This window comes from Geospiza fortis, unplaced genomic scaffold (genome assembly GCF_000277835.1).
Source record: "Geospiza fortis unplaced genomic scaffold, GeoFor_1.0 scaffold4, whole genome shotgun sequence".
NCBI classification, from domain to species: domain Eukaryota; kingdom Metazoa; phylum Chordata; class Aves; order Passeriformes; family Thraupidae; genus Geospiza; species Geospiza fortis.
This window is the reverse complement of record NW_005054475.1, coordinates 1095647-1116132: the sequence shown is the minus strand read 5'-3', so window position 1 is coordinate 1116132 and position 20486 is coordinate 1095647. Positions and strand designations below refer to the sequence as shown.

The 20486-nt window shown below is 53.6% G+C and overlaps 1 protein-coding gene across 1 annotated transcript in view; it reads right to left on the bottom strand.

Moving 5' to 3' along the window:
* IGSF21 (immunoglobin superfamily member 21) overlaps positions 1–20486 on the bottom strand; it is a 74130-nt gene that overhangs the window by 21865 nt on the left and 31779 nt on the right.

The following is a 20486-nucleotide window of genomic DNA, read 5'->3' as shown; positions in this document are numbered from 1 at the left end:
CCTGAGCTCCAGAGAGGTTTGGAATTGCTGGTTTCCAGGAATTTTATGGATTAATGGTGCTGTTGGATGCCGGGGAAAGCCCTGACCCCTCGCAGGGCCGCCCCAAATGATCCCCAAAAAGCCAAAATTGAAGGAAATTCTTCCTGAATTTGGGAAAATCCCAGCGGCTGCCATTCCCACTGCAAATTCCCGTCCTTCCTATGGCTTTGCTTTGTGCTCCATCGTCTCTCCCCATTTCCTGTCCTGTGCTTGCACAAAACTTCCCAAATTCCTCATTCCTGACGGGAATTCCCCAACAGCTTCCCCCGAGGATGCACAATTCCCATCCAGCAGTTTTCAGCTCCTTCCCCATCTCCCCACAGCCGGATTCTGGATCCATCCTTGATCCAGAGGGAAAATCAGAGCCCGGGCAGCTCCATCCATCCCTTTTGTCCCTCTTTTCCCTCGATTTGTTGGGAAATTTGGAGCAGGGAGAAGCCGGGGGGCAGCAAGGACAGGAATTGCATTCCTGGTTTGTTTTCCTGCCTTTCCTGCGGCTGTTGGGAATTGTTGGATTGACAGCCTGGCAAATCCCAAAAAAACCCGCTCACCCACTCCAAATTCCTTTTTACTTAATCTCTCCTCGCACCAGGTGGGAAAAGAGCAGAGCAAAAGTCTGGGGAACAGGAAGGAGGTTTGGAAACGGGGCTGGAAACCAGAGATTCCTTTGTGGAAGATGCCCTGGGAGGGCAGAAGGTGAATTCCCGGGATTTTTTGTGCCTCCCAGGCGGTGATCCTGAGGCTCAGCATTCCCTGTAAAACAACTCGGAGGTGTTTGCGCCATAAATCCCAGGCACGACCTGCGGGAGAACACGCTCCGGGAACACGTGCCGGCTGCGGCAGCAGGGCAGCGTGGCCTGGAATATTGAACACCGGGAAAAAGCCGGAAAATCCCGTTTTGTGCTGCTTTTGGGGGCTGCGGGAACAGCTCTGCACGAGGAAAATACGGGGGGGAAGTGAATTTTTGGGGCCGTTTGGGGGCAGGGCTGAGGGTTAAATCTCTTTTCAGCCCAAAATGATGCTTGGAATGAGGGAATTCTGGTGTTGCATCCCGGAATCCTGGTTTTCCTGGCTGGGAGCAACCCAAATCCTGGTCAAGATTCCCAGTCCGCCCGGGGCCCCGGCGCCTATGGAGAAGGCGGGAACGGGAGGAGGAGGAGGAGGAGGAGGAGGGAGGGAGGAAGGGCAGCCGAGGTCTCTCCTGCTGCCCCGATTCCCCTCGCTCGGCTTTTGACATTTCCGAGCGCCGGGATGAGCAACAGGCACGGAAAAGCGGCGGGGAAGGAGGGGGATGAGCAAATCCTTGGCAGCGCGGCGGGATCCGCCCCAAGGAATTCGGGAAGGAGCCTCCGTGCGTGCGGAAGGGCTCTGCCTTTCCCGGGAGCCCCCGGGTGGGATCGCAGCTCCCGCCTGCCCCCGGATCAGCCGGGGATTAAAGGGAGCCGGGGAGGAACTGGCAAAGCTGGAGCAAAGATTGGATTTTCACTCCTGTCCGTGGGATGTGGAGATCCAGGAGTTCCCAGCGCAGCATTTCTGGATGGTTTCCATCCCTTTTCCCCACGTTATTCCCTTCCAGACCTGGGCACTTCCACGCAAAACCGTCCCCACCGCAGTCCAGAGCAGAGATTGGATTTTCCTCCTGTCCATGGGATCCAGGAGTTCCCAGCTCAGCATTTCTGGATGGTTTCCATCCCTTTTCCCCACCTTATTCCCTTCCAGACCCGTGCACTTCCGTGGGAAAGGGATCCATCCCCATCCCAGTCCAGCCAAGGCTTTTGGTGGTGTTTGGACCTTTCCCTGATTTTTGGTGGATTTTTAAAGTCAAAAACAACCAAGTTTGGGATGGCCCCAGCCACACCCATGAAGCAAATCCACCCATCCAAGCATTTTTCCAAGGAAATCCCCCTCCAAACCCATCCCCGACCTGCATCTTCTGTGTGGCCAAAAAAAAAACCCCAAAATTGGTTTTTTCCCCTCTCTGCTTCCTCCGTGTCCTGGAAAACCACTCAAAGCTGGCATTGGGAGCAGCTTCCACCCATATTCCTGGGAATTCGGGCTTGGCTGGGCCTTAAATCCAGACATTTGATCCCTAAAAACACCAGGGTGGAACCACAGGATGCTCCTGAACTTCTCCTGCGTGGAAGCTCTGGAGCTGTGGGATCAGGATCCCACGGAGAGCTGATTCCAGAGCCCTGGCCGGGCCTGGAAAAGGCAGGAAGGGGAAAATTCAAACGCTCCGAGAGCACCCCTGCCCAAATCCAGCGCAAAACCAGCCCAGAAAGTTGTGGGAAAGAAGGAGAGAAGAGGGAGAGGGAAACAGATGCCGAGTCCCCACAGGAGCCGGCCAAGGATGTGTGGAGGGGAGGGGGGAAAGCGGGAAAACAAAGGGAAATAAAGCAGGAATCCAGATGGAGCCGTCCAGACCCCGCTGCTTGGCTGCTGCTGACGCGCGAATCCCATCCCTCATCCTCCCCTTCCCTTCGCCTCCCGACAGGGAACAACTGCCAGGTGCCAGCGCTGCTCCCGAGCCTCCCTCGGCTCCCTTTTTTTTATTTTTGGGATTTACTGAGGAGAACAAAGCGGCTGTGACGGGAACAGCTGGGTGGGAAGAACTCTTCCAAAAGGAAGAGCCCATCCCAAATTTCTGTCATCCCTCGCGTTATCGGCGCCCCTTTATCAGCGTCCCCTTCTCAGCCTCGCTCCGCTTCCCCTTTGCTCTTTTCAATCCGAGATTTTCCAGAGAATGCCGGGCCCGGCCTCCCCCGGATCGGATTCGGCCCTCTGGAAATTCATCCCTCTGATTAGATGGCAGCCCTGGGGAGGAGAGGATATTTTTGCTGGCAATCTCTGGGAATTCTGGCACCGTCCAGTTTAAGGGGGATTTTAAAAAAAGGGAAAAGGGAAGGAGGGGGAGGAGAGGGGGAAGGGAGGGATAAAGGAAATGTCCTTTGAAATCGGGAGTGACGCGTTCATAAAGGAGAGCATCGGAACAAGCTCGGTGCTTCCAATTACAAAAGAGCTCCCAGGGATGAGGCAGGAATTGCTCCAGCCCTGGAAGTGCGGGATGCTGGATAAAAAGCCCGTTTCCAGCCCTTTCCAGCGTTCTGTGGGGATTTCTGCCCACAAACGCAGCAGGACACTCTGTGGGAATGGCCAGGGTCGCTGGAATCCCCCTGAGGTTCCTGGGGAGGACGGGATGGGATGGGATGGGATGGGATGGGATGGGATGGGATGGGATGGGATGGGATGGGATGGGATGGGATGGGATGGGATGGGAATGTCCCAAGGCAAGGCCTTGGAGTAATGGATTCTTCCAAGGAATCCCAGCACCACATGGAGCCCCTTCCACATCTCCCCCGGGCGTCTGATTCCTTCCATCCCACATGGAAATCCAAGATTTATTTATGGAGATGGCCCGGTGCTCCCATTCCCATATTTCTCATCTCCCAGTGCTTCCCAAAAATCTCAAACCAATGGAATTCAGGAACTGGATTGGAAGGGACCTGGGCAGGGACTCCTCCCACTATCCCAGGTTTCTCCAAGCCCTGTCCAAGACTGAACAAATCCTGGGATGGGGCAGCCCCAGCTGAGGACGGATTTTCCCCCTTTCCGTGTCCCCAAAGTCCAACCTGTCCCCATCCTTTTAGGAACCGTCCTTGGAAGCAGCAGCGGATCTGAGCGGAGTGGGAGCTCGGGATGGAGCCAGAGGAGGGGATTCTTGGGATCCAGTGCCTCCACCCACCTCTGGAATGTCCCCAGCATCCTCAAGGAGCCAGTGACAACACAAACACTTCATCATTTTAATTAGCTAGTGATTAACGGGGCTTATCCATAATTCCCTCCTATTCCTTCGCCTCCCTTTTCCAAGGGCTGGGATGGGATGGGATGGAAAAACCAGGAGGGAACAGGAAAACAGACACCAGCATTCCCTTAACCGGCCGATATCCCGAAATTCCCAGGATTTAGGGAGAGCAGGAGACATTTCACCCCTTTCAGTGGAATCCAAAGGGATGCAAATCCCCCCTGGAAAAATCTGGGAGTACTCCTGCAAATTCCTGACTGCAGAACGTCCACGGCCGTGGCGGATCCGGGGATGGAAGCCCCGGATCCTCAAGAACCAAACGCGCCCTGACTGGCGGCGCTTTGCAACATCTTGTCCATGAAAAATTCAGCAGCTCCAGTTGTTCCTGGGAACACAGCAAATTCCTTCCCACTCCCTTCCTGGCTCCAGCCATGCTTTATTTATGACATTCCAGGACAATTTACAGCCGGAATATGATGCTGCCTCTCGTTGTTAACCCGGGAGGGCTCCAAGGGCAAAGAATTCCCAGCTGGCCCCATCCGGAGAGGAGGAATTTTGCTGAATCCAGGGCTTTTCCTCCTGGAAAGCTGTGGCAGGATTTTATTTCTTGTTTAAACATGAATAAGCGTCTGGCGTGGGTTTAGCACCAGCCAGGGAATGGGACATGACAGCCGGAGTCGGCGCCACGCTTCCAAGGAAAATGGGCCTTTGGGGAGTGGGGAAAATGGATTGGGGCAGCCTTGTGCTGAGCTTTCCTTGGATATTCAGCTTTGATTCCCAAAAATCCATCAGCTCAGTGCCAACGGGGTTAAACCTCCCCAGCCCCTCCACCACCTTCCCAAAAGTCATCCTGGCTTTTGGAAAACGGGCGTATTCCCTAAAATAAACCCGGGAAAGTTGGCGTCACCCCCAGGAGAGGAGGAGCCCGGCCGGCAGGGAGCGAATGGCATTAATCCCGGGAAAATGGGATATTAACGGGCCGAGCAGACAATTAAGAGCCGGTAATTAAAATTCCTCTTCCCTCACAAACATCTCATTAGGCGCCGCTTCCCTCCCTCATTTCCATAAGTGGGAGGGAACGATTCCGCAGCTGGATCTGGAATTATTCCTGAGGCGGGGCTGCTGGACAAAACCAGCTCCTAAATTCTTAGGGATCAGGAGAAAATGTATGGAATGAGCAGGGGGACATCCAGCCCGTGCTTTGGGTCCATTTTTCTGCAGTTAGTGGGATGCAGAACCTGCCGGATCCTACGGATGTGTCCCGGGCCTCTTTGTGATGGGAATCAATGGTTTGGATCAATCCTTTGGATCAATCCATGGATTGAGCGCGGCGCCTTCAGCCTCCCAGCCCCTTTCAAATGAAGATGAAGCGAGGGAACCACTTCAAGCCGGGCTCCGGGGGCTGTTTCCTGTCCGTTCCATGGGCAAACTATTTGGGAATTACAGAACGATGGAATTTTAGGGATCAACTCAGCCTGGAGAAACCAAGGCTGCTCCATCCCTTGAAGTGTCCAAGGCCTGGCTGGGCTTGGAGCAACCTGGGATGGAGGAAGGTGTCCCTGTCCATGGCAGGGACTGGGATGGGATTTAAGGTCCTTCCAATCCAATTCATTCCATGATTCCCTATTTTTATAAAATACGGATAAAACCAACACCCAAACCCAGCTTCCAAGGCTTTCAACACTTAAATCCCATCGAGATGGAATTTTTAACCGCTGTCCAGCTTCCCTTTTTTCCTTAAATCCCAGATTCCTCCTAAGCAAAATATCCCAAAGGAAAGGTATCCCAAGATATCCCAGTCCAAAGAAAAAGGATGAATTCCCGATTCGCTCCGTGCCATGATTCCCAATGTCCTTGTGTCCATGGGAAGCATCTCCAACACCACCTGAGGGCTTCCAAAGGATTGATGCTGATGGATCTCCAGGAAAAATCCATTTTTGGGCTGGTTTTCTCCTCATGATGAGCTCCGGAGTCACTTCTATGTTCTGGAGGGGTGGGATTGGCTCCGAGATTCCAGCGGCTCCAGAGGCAGCAGAAAAATGAGGAATGAGATCCAAATGGATCCTGCTGGGCTAAAAACATTCCAAACATTCTGGCTCCGTGGGATTTTCACCCCCATCAGCGCAACCTCAGCACAATAAAGGATTTCAGATGGAAAGGGAGAGTTTGGGCACTTTGGGAGTGGAAAGGCCACAGGAAGTTTGGGATTTGGGAACCTGCCGGTGGTGCCGTGTCCCATCTCTCCAATTCCAATCTCCGCCCTCTTTCCATCTCCTCCTTCATACACTTCCACTTTTCCCTGTCCAGTTTCCTTCCCACAACGACTCAAGTCCAGCTCTCTCCATGCCCAGTAAATCCCAGGAAAACTCCAGCGTTTCCCACCATCCCGACAAACAAATCCGGGTGGGATTGAGCCGTCGGAATCAGCCCCGCGGCTTGGGCACGGGCTGGAGTAAATCCTCGAACGTCTTCATCCGGCTTTTCCCAAGCTCCTCGGAGCTGTTCCGGCTCATTGGAGCACAGGATGAGGGAGCCCGTTCCCGGCTCGGCTTCGGCTCACGGCGTCGATTTCGTGCTTGTTCGACATCTCCGGCACAAATCCACAGGGAATGCGGCGCTCCAGGAAAAAGATGGATGTTTGGAGGGAAAACCGTGACGGCTTTTGCTGGAGGGAGACCAGGCCCTGCTACAAACCCTTGGAATGGCTTTGGAATAATTTTTTGGATGTTAAGGGGGTTCCTCATCCCAGAATTCCAGGGATTTCCTGGATGGTAAGAGGTGAAATTCCATGGTGGATCTAAGGGCTGCATCCCGTCCATCCCGGGAAATAAATCCAGTGGCTACAAAACCAGGGATGCTGGAAAAGTGAGGATTTCAGGATGAACGCAGGAAAAGCACAGATGGAGGGAAGCAACAGCCACCAGAAAATCAGGATCAGTTGGATTTGGGAAGTACATCCCTGGGATAGATGGAACAAAACTAAGGATGCTGGAAAAGTGAGGATTTGGGGGTGAACACAAGAAAAACAGGACTGGAGGGAAGCAACATCCATCGGAAAGCCAGGATCTGTCAGATTTGGGAAGTATTTCCCTGGGATGGATGGGAATTATCTTCTACTCGGGACAAAATCCCAACGCCACCAAAACTGAACCTCCCCCGGAAGAGAATCCCTTCCCATGAAAACACACAAAGAAGGATCCAAGACCCTCCCAAGGCTTGGGCAACCCCTCCCAGTCCCAAAACTCCTTAAATCAACTCCGTCAAGGCGCAGCTGGTGCAGAAAAGATGGATTTTCCCGGCCCACGCCGCTTATCAGCGGGAATGTGGTGGCTGCATTGATATTCCCGGTGATTTATGGGATTTTATCCCCCTGCCCTCACAGCCTGGGAATGCAGGGCCATAAATCACACATGGAATATTTATCTCCGCATGGGAAGGATGTTTAGGAGCATTTACCGAAGCGCTGGGAAGTTTTATTTATAACTTTTCCCCCCCCTTTTACACTTCCAACGTTTCCATAAAATCCCTCGGCCTCCCAGCGGTGCTGGAGGGGGGAATATTTTATCTCCACATCTTCATCCCACTGATATTCCCATAAATATTCCAGCTGGACATCCCACTGGAGCTGCCACAGCTGCTCAGAGCGGTGGCTTGGGATGGGTCATTGGGATTTTGGGAAGAGCACGAGATGGGTGATCGGCTTCGGATTTCGGGAAGAGCTTGGAAGAGGCTGTGGGGTTGGAATTTCAGGAAGAGTTCAGGATGGGTTGTTGGGTTGGGATCACGGGAAGAGCTCCTGGTGGATCCTTGGGTTGGGGTTTCTGGAAGAGTTTGGGTTGGGTCAGTGGGTTTGGATTTTGGGAAGAGCTCCAGGATTTTGGGAAGAGCCGGACGTTTGTCATCATTCTGCTGTCATTTCTCCTGTTCCATTAACCTCCATCCTCATTATCTAATTTTCCAGATTTTTCGTTTTGTTTGGATCCTTTTGGGTGCTTTTGGGATCCAAAACGATGCCTCATCCCGGGAAAGGTGGGAAGGTGAATCCAGCAAAGCCAAATTCCCTCAAAAATTTGGCACCATCCCTAATTTGGAGCGATGGCTCCACCAGCACCTCATGGCCCCTTCCCAGATGTTGGAACAGCTGCCGGAGCCAAAATGGAGCCAAAAATTCCTCAGGGCCAGGCTGGGTCTGAGACGCCTCGTTTGATAAATGGAGATCATGGCCCTCATTTGCATCTATGCAAATATGCAAATCAGGGCTGATTCCCGGCTGCCAAACAACTCCCACCAAGTTAATTAAGGCAGAATCCCCCAAATCGCTCGCTCCCCAATTTTATTGCCATTCCATGGGGTGAAGCCAATCGATTTTGGGCAAACGATGCCCAGCAGGTGGGAGGCGCCACCTCTCATCCCGAATTTTCCGTTTTCCCTATAAATGAACCCCGTTCCTGCAGGATTTCCTCCACAACAGCTGGATTTTCCTCAGTTTTCCACCCAAAAGTGCTTCCACCGCCAGTCTGGGCTGCAGGGCAGGAATTCCCTCCTGCTGATAAATCCCAGGAGGGAGTTCCTTCCTCCTTTTTCCCGCAGATCCGAATGAAATCTGAAAACTGTAAAAAAAATCCCAATTTTTCCTTCTTTTCCCCCATTTTTCCTAGTTCCCCCCAGCTGCCCCATGGATCACTCTCCAATCCATTTCCATGGATTTTTGTCTATCCCCAGCAAATCCCATGCTCACCAGATGGGGATTTTTCCTACAATCCCAATTTTGTCAAGCGGGAGCGACCACCAACCACCAAATCCAATGGAATGCCTTCGGAATGGCTCAACATTCCCTAAAACCCTTGCATCAGAGCACGGTGCCTCCTCAACACCTGGATTAACCTGGATTAACGCTCCAAACCGGAATGTCCAGGTGTCCCAGGGCTAAAAATTCCCCCCGTTCTGCTTTTCCCTGGTTTTTAATCAAGCAGCTCCATGGAAAACACAGCGGGATCTGATCTCCGTGTGCAGATGTGGAATTAATCCTGAATTAAGTGTGGCGGGAGAAGGAGAGGCCGTATCCTGATCCTGCACTGAAAAAGGTTGGAAATGGGATTTTCCCCCGCAAATTCCCAGCCCTCCTTTTCCAGCAGCTCAGCTCTGCATCCTGACAAGGAAGAGATTCCCGCCAGCTGGATGCTCCTGGAAGCTGCACCCTCTGAATGCCGCCCCTGGGCGCCGGGATTATGGAACACCTCACCTGGGATAAAGGATTTCATCCCCAGATGGTGTTTCTGCACAAAATCCGTCCCAGGAATGCAATTCCAGGGTAAAAAAAAAAGAGAATTGCTGCACTCAGTGTTCCTTTTTAGAGTCCCAAAGCGGAGCTGAGGGATTGGAAAATCGGGGGGAAAATCCCAAACCCCTGGCAGAGCTCGGTCAGTGGCTTGCGAGGGATTTGCTGCCAGCAGCTGAGGATTTTCCTGCTGCTCCGGCTCCATCGGGATGGGGATTATGGCACCAGCAGCCAATTCTGGGAAGCCACGGCTCGGGGTGTTAATCCCTGCCGGAGTTAATCCCAGTGGGAATAATTAACAGAGCAGGAAGGAGCTGGGAGCTGCTCCCTGTTCCTGGAAGTGCTCAAATCCAGGTTGGAACAATGACCGGTGGAAAATGTCCCCGTCCATCCCAACCCAAAGCATTCCAGGGTTCCAGGTCTTTCCGTGCCTCAGTTTCCCCACTTGGGAAGGGGAAAGCAAGGTCTTTTCCAGCTCATCGGAGATCCAGGAAAATCCCATCCCGGAGTAACTGCAAGGTGTTATTAGAGATCCCAAAAAAATCCCATGCTGGAATAACAGCAGGGGTTTATTAGAGATCCCCCCAAAAAAATTATGGACGATTTTATTCCAGATATAAGGGGTTTTTAGAGATCCCAGAAAATCCCATCCTGGAGTAGCAGCAAGGAGTTATTTGAGATCCCAAAAAATCCTGCAGTAACAGCAAGGGGTTTTTGGATATCCCCAAAAAATCCTGGAATAACAGCAAGGGGTTTTTAGAGATCCCAGAAAATCCCATCCCAAAGTAACAGCAAGGGGTTATTTGAGATCTCAGAAAGTCCTGGAATAACAGCAAGGGGATAATTTGAGATCCCAAAAAAATCCCATCCTGGAAGAACAGCAGGGGGTTATCAGAGGTGCTCCTGCTCCCAAAAACAACACCAGGAAGGAATTTTCCCACCCAAAACTCCCCAGTCCTCCCTAAAACTCCTAATTTTCCAGTTTTATCGGGAGACCCACAGGCTTGGGATGGGAAAAGGAGGGAAAATCATTAATTCCAGTCAGGAAAGGCAGCGGGTTTGAGTTTGGAAGACCCCGCTGGGTTTCCCACCAGTTCCAAGCAGGTTTTCCCAAGCCCCGGTGGCCCTGGAGTGGGGGTGACCCTGACTCGGATAATGAATTCCCCGATTTATTTCTCCACTTGCAGGAAATCCAATTATCCCAGATTTTTGATTGGTGACAAATGAGGAGCCATCGATCCCCCCTCCCTCCCAGCTGTCGGCTCCGGGCGATCTCCGCTCCTTCCATCGATTCCTGCCCGCAGGAACTGGGACGGGATCATCGTCACTGATATTCTGGGATCTTTCCTTCTGAACTCTTTCTCCGGGGGCACAGCCTCAGGCAGAGGAAGAGCAAAAATAAACCCAGTCCATGCAGGAATCCCGGGAGCTCCAAAATCCACTTTGTTTTTGGAATTCTGGGTGTGATGTGCGGCTTTTTCCCAAAATATGACCTGGAGGGTACCTGGGCAGCTGGATCAGCCCCAAAGGGTCCTGGCTCAGCTGGAAAAGCCTTGGTATTCCTGAGGGAATGTTCTGGAGGGGGAAGGGAAGGAAAAGGAAAGGGCAAAAGGCAAAAGGCAAGGGAAGGCAAGGGAAGGCAAGGGAAGGCAAGGGAAAGGGAAAGGGAAAGGGAAAGGGAAAGGGAAAGGGAAAGGGAAAGGGAAAGGGAAAGGGAAAGGGAAAGGGAAAGGGAAAGGGAAAGGGAAAGGGAAAGGGAAAGGGAAAGGGAAAGGGAAAGGGAAAGGGAAAGGGAAAGGGAAAGGGAAAGGGAAAGGGAAAGGGAAAGGGAAAGGGAAAGGGAAAGGGAAAGGGAAAGGGAAAGGGAAAGGGAAAGGGAAAGGGAAAGGGAAAGGGAAAGGGAAAGGGAAAGGGAAAGGGAAAGGGAAAGGGAAAGGGAAAGGGAAAGGGAAAGGGAAAGGGAAAGGGAAAGGGAAAGGGAAAGGGAAAGGGAAAGGGAAAGGGAAAGGGAAAGGGAAAGGGAAAGGGAAAGGGAAAGGGAAAGGGAAAGGGAAAGGGAAAGGGAAAGGGAAAGGGAAAGGCGGTTGGAGACTCCTCCAGACCCTCCATGGAAACAGCTAAAATTCCCACCAGGATTCCCTGCTCCGGAATTTAGCCCTGGCCTGGAGATGCTTCCTCCAGGCACAGGGACAAGGGGCAGCTGCATCCCAAACTCTCCCTCTTCTGTTGGAACAGCCGTGATCCCATCCCTTGGGACAGCCGTGATCCCATCCCTCAGGACAGCCGTGATCCCATCCCTCGGGACAGCCATGATCCCATCCCTCGGGAACACCATGATCCCACCCCTTGGGAATGCTGTGATCCCATCCCTCAGGATCTCCCTGGCCCAATCTCATCCAGCTCCATCTTTCCTGTCCTCTCCAGCCCCATTCCCTGGACAAAGCAGGATTGTGATCGCCGCTCCCTCTCCTCTGAATTCACACTCCATGACTGATAATCCCTCTGCTCTCCTGGTAATTCCGCATCCCTAATGGGATTAATGGATATCTCCCTCTTCCAGCCCTGATTCCAGGCACTGATTCCCGGCACTTCCCCGTCCCACAGAGAGGATGTGCGGGGCTCTTCCCTTAATCCCAATCCATCTCCATGGGGCTCTTCCCTTAATCCCGATCCATCTCCATGGGGTTCTTCCCCTAATCCCGATCCATCCACACTCCGCTGGGATATCACTGCTAATTAACACCTTTCCCTCTCCCAGCACTTCCAGAGCTGTCCCATAATCCATGTTCAGCTTTTCCCGCTGATCCCAAAATATCGACGGAGCAAAATCCCAGCCCTGATTCCTCCTTTAGCTCTGCTTGTGGAATGTTGGCGTTTTTTGGGATCTTCTCCTTCAGATCCAACATTCCGGGGGTTCTCCCACCCCTGAGACAGAGCAAAGCTGGATAATCAGGAGGAGATTTTTCCACGGCTCCACGTGGTGTCCACAACTCTGATTTCCCATATCATACCTATCCCTGCTGCAAACCTCCCATCCCAAAGCCCGCCAGGACACTGAGAATCCTCAGACAAACCACACATTCCCATTTTTCATCCCAAATTTCCCTCCTCTCCCTGAAGACCCCAGGCTGACCCCCCAGCCAAGCCAAGGACTGGGATTGGGAATAACAGCAGCAGCCAGACCTTGGAAAAGAGGGACAAACGCCTGGCAGAGCCTCAGATCCTCTGGATGTGCCGGGAGGCCGAGGCTCCGCGTTAATAAAACATAACCAAGCGTGGGATCATCCAATATTCCTTTAATTCAGTGCTCCCGGGAGGGCGGGAAGAGAGGCCGGGAATGCGGGAGGTTTTCCTGCTCAGCGGCGTGGAGAGGAGTGCCCGAGATGTTAAACAGCTGGAAAAGCCCTCCATTCCCATTCCCATTCCCATTCCCATTTTCCAGGCAGGAAATGCTCTCTGTTCCCAATCCCATTCTCATTCTCCAGGCTGGAACTGCTTTCCCTTCTCATTCCCATTTTCCAAGCTGAAAGTGCTCTCCATTCCCATTCCCATTCCCATTCTCTTTTCCATTCTCCAGGCTGGAAGTGCTCTCCTTTCTCATTCCCATTCCTATTCCCATTCCCATTCCCATTCCCATTTTCCAGGTTGGAAGTGTCCTCCATTCCCATTCCCATTCCCAATTTCATTTCCATTTTCCAGGCTGGAAGTGCTCTCCTTTCTCATTCCCATTCCCATTTTCCAGGCTGGAAGTGCTCTTCATTCCCATTCCCATTCCCATTTTCCAGGTTGGAAGTGTCCTCCATTCCCATTCCCATTTCCATTCCCATTTTCCAGGTTGGAAGTGTCCTCCATTCCCATTCCCATTCCCACTTTCATTTCCATTTTCCAGGCTGGAAGTGCTCTCCTTTCTCATTCCCATTCCCATTTTCCAAGCTAAAAGTGCTCTCCATTCCCATTCCCATTCCCATTCCCATTCCCATTCCCATTCCCATTCCCATTCCCTCCTTCCCCCCGAGATAAAATAATGATAAAAGCATGGAGCAGACCCAGACTGTGATCCATGGAAACCAAGAACGGCAGGAGCATCCCGGCCACCCCATTGCCCAAACTCTCTCTCTCCCGCCATGGAATCTCCCAGATTTTCCTGCCCTAAATAAAAACAACCCCGCAAATTCCAAGGAATGGAAAGGTGCATCCCGGCCACCCCATTGCCCAAACTCTCTCTCTCCCGCCATGGAATCTCCCAGATTTTCCTGCCCTAAATAAAAAAAAACCCCGCAAATTCCAAGGAATGGGAAGGTTTAATTTGGGAAGCGCTTCCCGGAGCTCCTCTCGCCTTCTCATCCCCGCACTAATTACAGCGGAAATTCGGGAGGGATCCAAACAATCTCCACTCCTCACAAAGCGCTTCCCTACGGAAAAAAAAGCTGGAATAATGCAGGGAGATGCAAACAGAACTTCAAAAGGGTCACCAGGAGCTGGCGTTTATGGAAAACATCTCATTATCCAATTCCAAAGGGAAGGACTCTGAGAGGAGCTGGAGCGCTGGAGGCTTTTCCATGCAGGATGGGCTCTCTGGGACCCTCGTTCCTGGTGGGAATTGCATCCTTTGGATCTTTTCTGGAACAGGATCTGCCCTTGGCCTGGTGCTTTTCCAGCAGCAGATCCAGCCTCGTATCCCACAGGGAAAATCCCATTCCCCAGCAGATCCAGCGTTTCCATCCCCCATGGAAAATCCCATTCTGCAGCAGATCCAGCCTGTTACCCCACATGGAAAATCCCACACAGTGGATCTATTTTCATCCATCCATCCATCCATCCATCCATCCATCCATCCATCCATCCATCCATCCATCCATCCATCCCCTATGGAAAATCCCACTCCCCAGCAGCTCCCTGGGAATATTTCAGGCTCATTGGCCTTTCCCAGTCCCCCAAACCCTCCCACCCCTCTCAGAGTCATGGGGTTCTCCCGCAATCCAACATTCCCTGCTTTATTTTTAGGAGGAAAGCCAGGAAAGCAGCCAAATTCCACCCCCGGATCTCGGGATGCTCCCGGAGCTGCAGAAGGTGGAATGGCAGAGCCCGTGTTCCCACGTGGATCCCGTGTTCCCACGTGGATCCCATGTTCCCACGTGGATCCCGTGTTCCCACACTTTGTGCGGCTCCATCCGCAGGGAACGGGGGCGGCCGGGCCTAAAAAAAGGAGGGAGATTCTCCATGGAGCAGCAGGAGAATCCCAAATCCTGGTCCAGGAATCCAGGCTTGGAATCTTCCAAAGCCTTGGAGCCGGAGCTTTGGAATGCTCTCTCCAGAGGGGCAAAGCTGGGCTGGGAATTTCCATCCCATCGAAATCCCTTCCCAGGCAATTCCCATCCAATCCATGGGGTTTTTCCAAAGGAAAGATGCAGGCACGGAGAACTCGGGATGAGGAAGGGGAACATCCCCACAAGAGGCTCACAGGGAGCCCGTCTGCATCCCCCTTATCCCAAAATCGGGATGATCCCGAGGATTTTGCTGGAATTTGCTGAGCTGGATTCTCTGCGCCCCTCTCCTGCTGTCCCTGTCCCACCAGGAAGAGCCGGAGATTCCCAAATCCATGCCAGGACATCCCATGGTGACAATCACTGGACAAAAATGTCCCTCCCGTCGCTTCCCTCCTTTCCAGGTCCCAGCACCAGGAACAATTCCCACCTTGGGACCAGCCTGGCACAAGTGGCCTCCAAAGCAACGTTCTAACCATAAATCCAGGCTTATCCATGGAATTCATCCCGAAAAAAAAAGCATTTCCATGGACTGGAGACCATGAGGAAGCAGATCCCTCCTCACTCTTCCTCCCGCCCATCCCTCTGATCCCAAACTCCCCTCATGAAGCCTATCCCTGGATCCAGCCCTTCCCGGGGGCTGCAGATCCTTGGGAAAGGAGCAAGGAGCTGGAAAAGCAGGAGGTGCATCCCGAAGGAAGATTCCCAGCTCCTGCTTTCCCTGTCCTGGCTGGATGGGAAGCAGCTCCTGGATTTATCCCCGAGCACAAGGAGATGGAGAGGGGCTTTTAATCCCCTCTGACCAAGGAATTATAGGAATGGGAAATTACTCCAGAGTTTTGGGCAGGAGACGAACAAATTCCCTGCCTCCCCTGCTCCAGGTGGGATTTTCTAGACGGAGAAGCTCTCCCAGCACCAGAGGAGCCAAAATGTGTGGCCTGGAGGCCGGGAAGGGCCCAGTGGTGCCACATTCCTACCTCCATTCCCTTTCCCAGGAATTGTGGGGTTTCCTGGCGTTTCCCCAACCTCCTCGGAGCTGAATCCCAGCTGGGAGTGGGAACGAGGCGCCTTCCCTGATCCAAAGGCTTTGGAGAGCCCCCAGTCCCTAATTCGATAAAACCAACAATTCCGAAGAGGGAACGACAGCCGCGGGTTGTTATCCCTGCCTTTGGAATCCGCCCGCCCTTGGCGTTCCCACCGGATCCGGGCCCCGGCGCGCTGAAAACAAGCCAGTGATTGACGGGTTATTTTGGGGAAAAAAAACCAAAAGAGGGGAAAAGTGGGAAGCAGAGAATGGAACGGGAGCACCAGCCACGAGCTTGGAGCGAGCCCGGCAGCGCCGCGCAAGCAAACAAAAGGGCACAGAGAGCAGCTGGATCGGGAAGGATTCCAGCCCCATCCGTCAGCTGCATCCCTCCCGCCGGGATCCGCCAGCCGGGAATTCACACGGCTAGAACTGCCTCCCAAAATCAAGGATTTGGGAGCCCCTTCCCTCGTTTTGCCTCCCTGTGGGGTCTGAGCGCAGAGCTGGATGTGGTGGGGCTGAAGTCGAGGATTTGTCTTGGAAAATTGGGGAAAATCCCAAAAAATCCCATCACTGGGAGTTGCGAGGGGGTGATGCCGCTTCATCCCCCCACTCCTGTCCATCCATGGAATTTGTGCCCATTCCCAGCCATCCAGGGTGAGCTCCCAGCTCCATTCCCAGCTCCCTGAGGAGCTTTTCCCTCAGCAAGCACTGCTGGAGCCTGGGGAAGATCCCTGGGCTCTGCTCAGCTGGATTCCCACTAAAACCCCACTCCTATCCCAAGAGCTTTTCCTCAGCAGATCCCGGAGCACGAGGTGAGAGCTGGTCAGGCATTCCCAAGCCAAGGAATTCCCAGCAGGAAAAAGCATTTTGGTGGGACAAAGCCATCACAGGAAACACCGCCATGGGAAGGGGCAGCTGGTGGGATCATCTGGGTGCTCCAGAACCACCCATGGATTTGGGATGCAAGGTCCAGGCAAGGCCTGGAAGTGTTTGGAGGAGCCTCCAGGCTTCCAGACCTGGAAAAGTCCCGGAGTGGCCCACGGGAATCTCCTGAACTCTGAAAAGAGCGGGGCAATACTGGGATGGATCCAGGCTGGGAGAAGGATCTGGAATAAGACAATTCCAGGATGGATCCAGGCTGGGAGAAGGATCTGGAATGAGACAATCCCAGAATGGATCCAGGCTGGGAGAAGGACCTGGAGCAGGACGAACCCAGAATGGATCCAGGCTGGGATAAGGACCTGGACTGGGACAATCCTGGGATGGATCCAGGCTGGGATGAGCACACGGAGTAGACCTGGGAGAAGGACCTGGAATGGGACAATCCTGGGATGGATCCAGGCTGGGAGAAGGACCTGGAGCAGGACAATGCCAGGATGGATCCAGGCTGGGAGAAGGATCTGGAATAAGACAATTCCAGAATGGATTCAGGCTGGGAGAAGGACCTGGAGTGGGACAATCCTGGGATGGATCCAGGCTGGGAGAAGGACCTGGAATGAGAAAATCCCAGGATGGATCCAGGCTGGGAGAAGGACCTGGAATGAGAAAATCCCAGGATGGATTCAGGCTGGGAGAAGGATCTGGAGCAGGACAATCCTGGGATGGATTCAGGCTGGAATGAGCACAGGGAGCAGCCCTGGGAGAAGGACCTGGAGTGGGGCATGGAAACCTCCCAAGTCTAAGGCTGATCCCAGAGCAGGAAAACTGGGAATTCTGCCCTCTGGAGCAAGTCCAGAGGAGGCTCCAGGATGATCCAAGGGAAAGCTGGGATAGTTGGGAATGTTCAGCCTGGAGAGAAGAGAAGCTTTGGGTTGACCCAATTTTGGCCTTCCAGGACCTGAAGGAGCCGACAGAAAAAATGGAAAAGATCTCTTCAGAAGGGCCTGGAGTGACAGGACACAGGGAATGGCTGCACAGTTCCAGAGGAAAAACTGAAATTAATTTTTGGGAAGGAATTCCTGGTTGTGAGGGAGGTGAGGCCCTGGCACAGCGTGCCCAGAGCAGCTGCAGCTGCCCTTGGATTCCTGGGAATGTCCAAGGCCAGGCTGGACGGGGCTTGGAGCACCCTGGGACAGTGGGATCTGTTCCTGGCCGTGGAATTCCCACCCAAAGCATCCCGGAATTCCAAGGCTGACCCCATGGATGGAGCTGGGAATATCTGACAGCCTGCACAGGGCAGGGGCTGCCCAGCTGCAGGATCAGAATTCCTCATCCCAGGGCTGAGCTGGATTCTCTGCGCCACGTTCCTGCTGTCCCTGTCCCACCAGGAAGAGCCGGAGATTCCCAAATCCATGCCAGGACATCCCATGGTGACAATCACTGGACAAAAATGTCCCTCCCGTCACTTGCTTCCTTTCCAGGTCCCAGCTCCAGGAGCAATTCCCACCTTGGGACCAGCCTGGCACGAGAGGCCTCCAAAGCAACGTTCTACCCATAAATCCAGGCTTATCCATGGAATTCATCCCAAAAAAAAAGCATTTCCATGGACTGGAGACCACGAGGAAGCATATCCCTCCTCACCCTTCCTCCCGCCCATCCCTCTGATCCCAAACTCCCCTCACAAAGCCTCTCCCTGGACATTCCCAAGCCAAACCCTACAACATTCCCGGGGTTCGGTTTTGGGGGATGCCAACAATCCCAAAGGAATTTGGGCTTGGGGGACTTTGGAAACGCTCTGGCAACAACCACAGGGGCTTTTCCAGGGAGAAATAAAGCTGGGGATGTCTCCCCTTCCCGAAGATTATCCTGGAAAGGCACAAGGAGAGGGAAGATCCTCGCCGGAGCCGCGGCTTTTTCCCGAGCTCTGGATTGGAAGCGGCGGCTCCGAAGCGCAGCCGGAGGAGGAGGGAAATTGGGCTAATTGGGAAAGGGCAATTAGCACAGTGAGGGGGATTTTCCGAAGGGGCTGCGCGGCCTGGATTTACCTGGAGAGGCTCCGTGGGAACGTGGGATTCGTGGAAATGGGAGGGAAAACTTCCAGAAAAGAGCCGAGCGCAGGGTTTGATGGGGAAAGCGTGAACAGGAAAGGATGGCGGGAATGTGGGGTGGATTTTTGGCACCTGCAGGTGAATTAAAGCAGGATTTCACCCTTGCTCCTGCTTTTCCCTCGTTCCCCAGGACACAATTCCCACCAAATTCCTCCTTCCATTAAAAAGAAACACGAGCAGGTGCCTCTGACCAAGCTAGGTTTTTTCTCCAAAAAATGAGGGAAAATCGCTTTTTCCAGGCTGGAAAATGATCCACCTGAGGGGCTCCCTGTCACCTGGGAAAACCTGCCAGAAAAACCTCCGTGGGGAATGCAGAGGGGAGAGAATTCCAGGTAAATCCCCAGCTGCAAAGGGCTGTTCCCAAGCTGGGTTTTTCAGGAATATCCCCAAGGACAGCTCCCTGCAAAGCCCAGGAGCTTCAAACACTTGAATTTTCCATTTTTTTAATTTTTTTTTTTTACCCCCACTGGGGTTGAGAAGCAGAAGCCGAAGCAAATCCCACCGGGATAAAGCGGCTGGAAATCTCCAGGAACTCGACACTTTGATCCCTCCCGGGGCGCTAAACCAGCCCCCGACGAGTCCTTTATGGGGCCGTATTTCAGACGGGGCTTAACGAGCCAGCCCTGACCCCAGAACCCACGGATCAGGGAAAAAAAGGGGAGTTTTTCCAGCTTTTCCAGCCCCTTTTCCAGGCACTCCTCTCCTTTTCCATGGTCCAGAGCTGCCTCCTCCGCGTGGCCTCGTTTTTCCCTCCTGACATCTCCTTAACCCACTTAGCCCCGGCCCCGGCGGCTTTTTTTGGCAAAAAGGGAAGAGGTTGAGCCGGGGACAAAGGTGGGGGGAAAAAAGCTGGAATAGCAGCGGTGATGGTCCCGGAGGGCTGGAAAACGCCTCGGGAATGATCCCGGCTGCGCTCGGGGTCACAAAAGGGCTTTTCCTGAGCAGGGGAGGGATGCAGAGCAGGGCTGGAAATCCCCTCCCCCCCCCCAAAAAAAATCTTCCCAGGGATGATTTGTGGGGTGGGAAGTGATTCCTATGAATTCCTGGGGGATCCTCCGGGATGCGGATGAGGAGGCGGATGGGGGGACAATAAAAGCGGGCAAAAATACCCAAAACAAAGGGTTTTGGGGACAAAAAAAAAGGGGATGAACAGCGGGCAGTGGGGCCGTCCCCGCCTGGATCTTGCCGGGGTCTGCATCCCTTGGATCGCTCTCCAGCCGGGATGGGGAGGGCACGGCGGCGGCTCCAGCCAAGGATGCCGTCAGCCAGGAAAAAGCCATCTGCCCTCGGAAATTCGGGAATGGCGAGCGCCCTGTCCCCCCAAATTCGGGAACAACGCTCTGCACCTCCCAAATTCGGGAGCAGCTCAGCCCCCGCTGCCCCGAGCAAAGGGAGGCGCCCCCAACCCGGGATTTGGCCGGGATTTCTGGCTGGCTGATGGAAAAACAGAGCTCGGGATGGGATTTTTGGCACAGCCGAGGGCGGGGGGATCACAGGATTCCGCGGTGGTTTGGGTTGCGAACCCCAAAATGAGCGCAGGGACGGCTTCCATAGGGAAGGAGATGCCGAACACGGCGGATCCTCGGGATGCAGCCAAGTTCCAGCGGGGTTTAGGAGCCCAAATCCAGCTCGTGGATGCCCAAACCCAAACAATTCCCGACGCCGGATCCATCACTTCCTAACCCCCAACCCCTCCGGGCTCCCGGAGCTCCTCCAAGCCCTTCACAAACCAACTTTGATCCCATTTTTCCCCCTCACAGACAGAGATTCCCCCGCAGCCGCTCTCAGGAAATCAACAGCACGAGAGCAACCGCCCGATCTGCGGCGAGCAAAAAAAAGAAAAAGCAGGAGAGAGGCAGGAAAAATGATCCCTGCGCCAGTGACAGACAGCTGGAGCTCCGGGAAAGCCGGGGGGATGCGTTGTTCTTTGGAAATTGTCTATCCATGACCTTAAAACGGCGGCGGAGGAGAGCGGCGAGGGGAGGGGAGGCAGCCGGGGCTGGGTTTGGCACAAGTTCCCCCCTTTTCCCGAGCAGGTTTTTATTCGCCCCGACGCTGGGATGCTCGGGGTGCTGGGGAAGGGGGCTCG